At 38.3% G+C, this 7,922-nt stretch overlaps 1 pseudogene; it reads left to right on the top strand.

The window, feature by feature from the left end:
- The first annotated feature begins 373 nt into the window (after nucleotides 1-373).
- LOC105988707 lies at nucleotides 374-830 on the top strand (annotated as a pseudogene).
- The last annotated feature ends 7,092 nt before the right edge of the window (nucleotides 831-7,922 follow it).

Here is a 7,922-nt window from a genome sequence, read left to right as displayed (position 1 = left end):
TTTGAACCGCGATCCTCACATCCCAGCCTCCGGAGTAGCTGGGATCACAGGCGTGAGCCACCGGCGCCCGGCCCACTTTCTTAGCTATTGTTTTTATTATTAGGTTGCTGCCAGGAACGCTGGAGACTATGTCGGTAAGTACGTTCTTCATCTGTGGAATCAGAAGGCTGGGACTAAACCATCTGTAAAGGTGCTCCGGGATTTCTATTTCTTGAGTTTTCTCACTTAACCATATTCAGATTTTTATTAATGCCCTAAAAGGCCACGAGAAATACATACACTTTCCTAGATAAAGTGTAGTAGAGGTGCTCGTTCGGGGCGGACCGGGGACCTCTTTTGTGAAGTGGCATCTGAGGAGACCCCGGCGCTGGCGATGGCCGATGAAAAGCCCAAGGAAGGAGTCAAGACTGAGAACAACCATCACATTAATTTGAAGGTGGCGGGATGGTTCTATGGTGCAGTTTAAGATGAAGCGGCATACACCACTTAGTAAACTAATGAAAGCCTATTGTGAACGACAGGGTTTGTCAATGAGGCAGGTCAGATTCGGATTTGATGGGCAGCCAATCAATGAAACAGACACACCTGCACAGGTGGAAATGGAGGATGGAGATACAATTGATGAGTTCCAGCAGCAGACAGGAGGTGTCTACTAAAAAAAGGGAACCTGCTACTTTGCTCCAGAACTTTGTTCTTACAGACCAAGAATACATTCTTAATTAGAAAACTGCAATTTGGTTCCACCACATCCTGACTACTACAGTATAGTTTTCTCAATTCTTTCATTTTCCCCTTCCCCATTCCTTTATTGTACATAAAGTAACTGGTGTATGCGCACAACCATAATGCTTTTCTTTTTTCTTTTACTTTTAAACTAAATGGCCAATGGTATATTTTGATTGACATCAAATGGAGATGGGATGGGGAAAAATACTGGTCCTGTGAAAATAGCCCCCTTCTCCATTCGTGGCATGCTCATTCAGCTTTTATCTTTATATTTCAGTAAGTTATTTTGCTCTCACTGTTTTAACTACAAAAAAATCCTTGCATACCTTGTTTGATTGGAGAATTTTAATGTTTTCATTTATCATTGTAAAACCAAGGACAATTTTATAACTTTTTTGTATGTAGCTGTTACATGTAGGGCAATCTGTCTTTAAGTAGGGGTAAATTACTCTTAAAAAAAAAGAATCCTAGATAGTTTTCCCTTCAAGTCAAGCGTCTTGTTGTTTAAATAAACTTTTTGTTTAAAAAAAAAGTGTAGTAGAGTAATGCTGTAAAGGTTGAAAGCAATGATAAAGGAATAAACATGTTGTTTATTAGAGTTATTTTCAAAGTTTGTTTATTAGAAGGTTATTTTCCAAAGTTTATTAGAGTGCTATAACCAAAATTACCAACAAGAACAAAGTATCTTAGTTTATAGATAGATTTGAACCTTTGATTTGCATCTTTAATCACATCACTTAGTGGTTCTATCTGTGGGAGTTGATTGTAATAACAAATTGTTCTTTTTTCTTTTTTTTTCCTTTATTGAGATTAGGTGATTATATAAATTTCACTAAATTCACAGTATTGTGGGGTAGTGATACTTAGTTAAAGTCACAAACACATTTGAACCTTCATAAGGCATATTGTCATTATTATGGTCTATAAAGCTTATGGATACTACAAACTTTGACACTACAGCTATTTTTTTCCTAATCAGGTGAAAATTGTTATTTGAACACAGCAAAGAATTCACATTTCCTTGAACTAAATGAGATGTAGAAAATCTCTTATTGAGGAAGTGGTGCTGTGGCTTAAAGTAGTAGAGCTCTAGCCTTGAGCAAAAAGAGCTCAGGGACAGCACCGAGGCCCTGAATTCAAGCCCCATTACTGACAAAAGAAAAAAGAAAAAAAAGAGAAAAATCTCTTATTGAGAGAAATGTATTAGTGTTTGTTGTGAAGACTGCAAACAAGCTCTGTTAAAGCATCTGGCAATAGAAACGACTACGGTGGAAGAAAATACAGGAGTAGAACAAACCTGTTGCCTTGCAGCATAATTGATATAATCCAAAGAAACAAGCTACTTAAGTTCAGTAAAATAACTGGTAAGCAGTGTCATTAAATGTTGTTCCAATAGGTTTTTAAAACCAATAACTCCTAGGAAACTTGGATCAAATAAATGGGAATAAACAATGATAAATGAGGAAAATCACATCAAAGAGAAACATCAAAAGTAATGAGATTAGCTGCCATGAGACTCAGAGATACTTTTGCTCCATGGATTTCATGGTTAAAGGAAGTTCAGCTTGCAAAGGCCCTGGTATGACACCAACCAGGGACCACTAACCATGGAGAGAAGGCTGTTTATTCTTTAGCCACTTGTGGGGGTTACATTAGGACTTCAAGTTCAGCTGGACCTACTCCCTGTTCCACTTATACCTTTAAGAGGGGAATAGCAGAGAAAAGAATACAAAGACCCCAATCTTTCATTTGGGGGATCTATCCAAATCCTTTCCACACCTCATGTCAGCACCAATGGGCTGGTATTCCTGTTGGCCTCATATTCCAGGCTTGTACTAAGAAAATGCTTCCAACAACAAGCCAGCTCTAATGGAATGCTAATCTCTTCTCCAGAAATGTAGGTCTTTCTGTAGAATCAGGAGAGAGAAGTGGGGATGAAGGAAATGGGGAGAGGAAGAGACAGAGAAGAGTCATTTTCTAAGGAGAAAGAGTAACAGCAATGTTTCTCTTCTTTTGTTATTTCCACACCCCCTTTCCCCACCAGGTACTGGGGCTTGAACTCAGGGACTCACGTTGTCACTTGGCTTTTTCACTTAAGGCTGGCACTTTACCACTTGAGCCACAGCTCCACTTCTGGCTTTTAATTGCAGATAAGAGTGTGACAGACTCTCCTGATCCTCAGATTTTAGCCTTCCAAATAGTTAAGCTTACAGGTGTGAGCCATCAGCACTTGGATCAAATTTTTAATAAATAAAATATTTACCTTATTTGGTGTTTGCCATGTGTGCTGAGATATTTGAGAAACAAAGCAGGATGTTAGTTTGTAAGACAGAAAGATTTCTGTGACTTTGGAACATTTCATGTGGAATGAGCTGACAGAGGGGTTTTCAAGGGTTCTCTCATCCTGTTAGATTGGAAGTGTCATTTTGAGACTCTGCTAACAAGTATAAAGTAATGGAAAACCAATGTCAAATTTTCAAGCTGACGATTTCCCAATTCCAGGACTTTGATCATAACATTCCTTCCCATTTGAAGTATTGCTTGTGCTAAGATCTATTACTTCTTTCAAAATCTAGCTGAGAGTTCCCCTTTCCAGGAAGCCCATCTTGGGATGCCTTTGCATTTTTTATTGTTTCCAATAATTCCATCACCTTTTTGCAATTTTTCATCTTAATTGCACTTAGATCATTGGCCTGGGTGGGATGATTTTGCTGAGTTTAAGCCATTAATTAGTGCAAAATATGTCATTGTGTTCATTTGATGTCCTTTGTTTTTGTTGTTTCCTTTCCCCACCCAATAGAAGTTTCACACCCAGACAGTTGCTTATTTTATGTGAATTTGTTTTACCAGAAAACAAAAAGTGAGGACTAGGTTTCTTAGCAGGAAAACCTGCTTTCCTTTCTCTTTCTTTCTTTCTTTCTTTCTTTCTTTCTTTCTTTCTTTCTTTCTTTCTTTCTTTCTTTCTTTCTTTCTTTCTTTCTTTCCTTCCTTCCTTCTTTCTTTCTCTCTCTTTCTCTTCCTTCCTTCCTTCCTCCCTTCCTCCGTCCCTCCTTCCCTCCCTCCCTTTCTTTCTTTCTTCCTTTCTTTTTTTTTTTAATACAAATTACATGTAATTGCAAAATCTGATGACTTTTGTCAGACTCATACTTGTCAAATGTGGTCATCACTACTAGCATGACTTAGAATATCCTCTCATGTCTCCCATGAAGGTTAACTTGGATGGTCATCTTGACTGCATTAAAAATATACTGGAGCAAAGCTTGGGGGGTACCTGTGAAGGTGTTCCCAGGGAGAATTAACTCCTCCACCCAGGAGGTGGGTAACACAATCCCCATCTAGTGTGGGGATTCTCCTCTGACCCTGTGCATCACAAGGTGAGCAGCTCTGCCTAGCGCATGCTCCCTGTCTTGTGTTCTGCCTTACCTGACCCTAGGCCAAATACAGTGAGGCCAAGGAGTCTGAACTAAATCATCTGAAACCTAGAGCCAAAATGAATTTCCCCATTAACTTGATTTTGTTAGGTGTTTCTCACAAGGGTAGAAAAACTAACAACTAACGTCTCCCAAATTTCCTCACATCCCTTTTGTAGTAGGACCTACTTTCCTGCTTTTCCAACAACCTCTGGTCTGATTTCTATCATCACAGTTTGGTACTTTCTAAACTTTTATGTAAATATAGTCAAGTGGCTTCAAGTCAGTCTGATGTGAAAGCTTTATTCTCTTTACCTAAACTTGTTGTCTCCAAACCACAGAAAATTGTGAAGCAATTGCAGTAGGCTGAATTTGAACCCACTGATCAAATTTGCTAAAGATGTCGATCTGGTTCCATTCCAATCCAACAGTCTCAGCAATAGTCAATCACTGAATCAAACCACTTTGAGCAATTACTGTTAATGATCCTAAACAACTGAGAGAGACCTAAGGGAGAAATAGATGAGTAAAATGTGTTTGTAACCTGCAGCTAGTTAAGAGAGGTAAAAGCAGAAACACCTATGATATGGTGGAGAGTAGGAGAATATGTTCAATTAGGGTATCAGAAAATATTTTTTAAAAGAGATGTCATTTATCTTTAGTTTGAAAAATAAGTATGTTTAAAAAATGAGTGATTATTCTAGGTAGAGACAGTAGCATGGGTCTGAAATGTAGAATGATGCTTCTTCAGAGACAGAGCAGCCTTAAAGATGGAGGACAGGGGACTAGGAAGGTGGCTCAGTGGTAGAGTGCTTGCCTTGTATGCATGAGGACCTATGTTAGATTCCTCAGCACCATATATGCAGAAAAAGCCAGAAGTGGTGCTATGGCTCAAGTGGTAGAGCGCTACAGAAGCTGGACAAAATAAGAACAGAGATTCTTTTCTAAGGCCTCCTGAAGGAAGGGGGTTCTGGTAACAATTTTAGCCTGTTAGACCCATTTCTGATTTCTGATCTCCAGAACCATAAGATAATAAACTTGTGTTTTAGGACGCTGAGTGGTACTTTGTTATACCAGTAACAGAAAATTAATAAAGTGAACAAATTGTGGATTTTTTTGTAGGAGTTGAAGTTAGAACCTCATTCTTACTATTCAATCCCTCTATAACTTGAACCATGTCCAAAGTTCTTTTTGCCTTCAGTTTGTGTTTCAGATAGGGTTTGCCCAGGTTGGCGGTGGATTGTAATCCTCCTATTCTGCCTCCTGAGGTAGTACAGGTGTGGGCTACCATTCCATGTTCAAAAATGTCTATTTAAGAAATACTGCATACTGAAGTTTGGATGTACCCTTTGAGGTACATTTGTAAGGGAGTAATGAGGAATAAGGCTCAATCTATAGTTTGGGGAAAATAGTATGGCAATTTTTTGGTTCCCCCTGAGAATGCATTTGGCATATAGCAAATACAAATATTTTCAAAATTCATTGGTTGCATATGGTTATGGCCCAACTTCATGTACTGAAGTCTTAGCAAGGATCTAACAATGTGATCTCACTTGGAAATAAGTTCATTTAGATGTACTGAGTGAATATGAAGTTCTACTGTAGTAGGAAGTCTCTAGTCCAATAAAATTTGGGAACACAGACAGGCACACAGCTATAAGACCATGTGGAGATGAAGACAGAGACTGTGGTGCTGTTTTGAAAACTCCAGGAACACTGAAGACTCTAGCGAGCTTCCAGGAACTAAAGGGAGAGGCCTGGAATCAATTCTTCATTGTTCTCACAAGGGACCAGCCCTACCCACATCCTTCTAAGAATCTGCAAAACTAAAATTGTTGTTTGTGTCACTCCATTTGTTGTAGCAGCTCTAGAAAATAAACGTATTTGGGCTGGGAAGGTGGCTCAGTGGTAGAGTGCTTGCCTTACACGCATGAGGCCCTGGGTTCGATTCCTCAGCACCACATAAGCAAAAAAGAAAAAAAGCTGGGAAGTGGCACTGTGGCTCAAGTGGTAGAGCGCTAGCTAGCCTTGAGCTGAAGAGCTGAGGGACAACGCCCAGGCCCAGAGTTCAGGCACCATGACCAGACCCCCCCCCCAAAAAAAAGAAAATAAACGTATTTGTTTTTAGGAAAACACAGGAGATATATAAGGATTCAAAGTGTGACAAAAGACTTAAGTGGTTAGTGTTGGGTATGTAATGCGACCTGAAGAGCAAGAATTGTGGCAACTAGACAAGTCACAAAGACTAAAAGGAATGAGACGGAGGGAGAGAATCCAGAGCTAAGCCAAGCAGTGCCTGTGGATGGTTAAACCTTCTAAACCTAAAGTCATGGCATAGCACATAATATTTAACAGGAGTAATGGAGCCAAATATGTGAAATCATATCTGTCACAGAGAACTCAACTTGTGCCAGCAGTTTGATATGCAAATAAATGTATGATATGCAACCCTACTCCCCATAAGAAGAGAAGGACCAGCTCTGGAAGAAAAAAAAATCTCAGTCAGATAAAGCAGGAAAACTTAATACTTTAGAGCAATACTTTGACTTTCCAAACTGCCCCCCTCCCCTGCCCAACTGAAGGATGATGCCAACTCCTAAAAGGATATTCAGGAGATAATCTCTGTCTCCAGCATATAAAGAAAATGTCATAGTCTGGAAAGGTTTATACTCTTCCTGACATGACACACTCAAGAACTAGAAGATTCTGACACATTCAGTTAGGCTCCCTGAACTGTGGCTGATGTGTGTGCAGCTATTGACAAGGCTCCAGTACGATGAGAACAGAATAATACTATCCACTGTGGCCTGTACCTTATCTACATATTTTGTTTGTTTGTTTGTTTTCACCTTGCCTAATAATAAAAGAAACTCTATTTACATGAAGTGAACTAAGATCCAAGGAAAGTTCGTAATTAAGATTACCCAGTAGGTTGTTGCTAATTCCGAATTTGATCAGTGGCATAATTTGGATATGTACTGTCTCACAAAACCAAACTACTGCCATAGGACACGAAAGGTACATTATTGTATATCATCTTTGAAATTTATTTTCAAAAATATGTAGCCAAAAATGTAAACTTATCTTTTTATTGTTGTTATTTAGTTGTTTGCTTTTTTCAAGTCTAGATCTCGCTATGTAACCTAGCCTCAAACTCACAATTCTGTCTCGAGTGCTGGGATAAATCCTTTGTTGGACGTTTAAGCTTGATAGTATATTAATATGTATATATATATATATATATATATATATATTTCATTCAAGTTCAAACAATTGATTGACCCTTCAATAACTTGGCTCATCTCTCTAAAATAAAGGGATTTTAATGTATCATATTTAAAGATTTGAAATAATTGAAAAATATAGTAAAAACCTTTAGATTCTGTTAAATCATATATTCAGAAGTCCTTCATACTCCAAAAGAAAAGACCTACTAGAAAATTAAGAACCTATCTTATTACATAGCCTTATGGGCTGCTTCGTGTAGAAATTTAGGCTTAGTATAAAATCAAATTGAAGTAATCCTTTGAAGTCTCAGAAGTAGAATAAAAAATATGTTATCCTGATTTTGAAGAACAGCATAAAATAGAGCCTCAAGATTGTTCATTCCGTTTTTTTATTTATTCACATTTTAAATGCAAGAAGTAGTTATATAGGGCATTGTATGAGAATTATATGATATCCAGAATCAGAGTATGCACAGATGTGTCAGATGAAATGTTTGCCCTCATAAGATCTAGTTGAGGAAATCAAACATCTGCTCAATTGCCTAGAGCACAAGACAAT

Source organism: Dipodomys ordii, unplaced genomic scaffold (assembly GCF_000151885.1).
Source record: "Dipodomys ordii isolate 6190 unplaced genomic scaffold, Dord_2.0 Scaffold3, whole genome shotgun sequence".
Taxonomy (NCBI): domain Eukaryota; kingdom Metazoa; phylum Chordata; class Mammalia; order Rodentia; family Heteromyidae; genus Dipodomys; species Dipodomys ordii.
The sequence above is the reverse complement of the archived record's forward strand: the minus strand, read 5'-3'. Positions and strand labels throughout refer to the sequence as shown.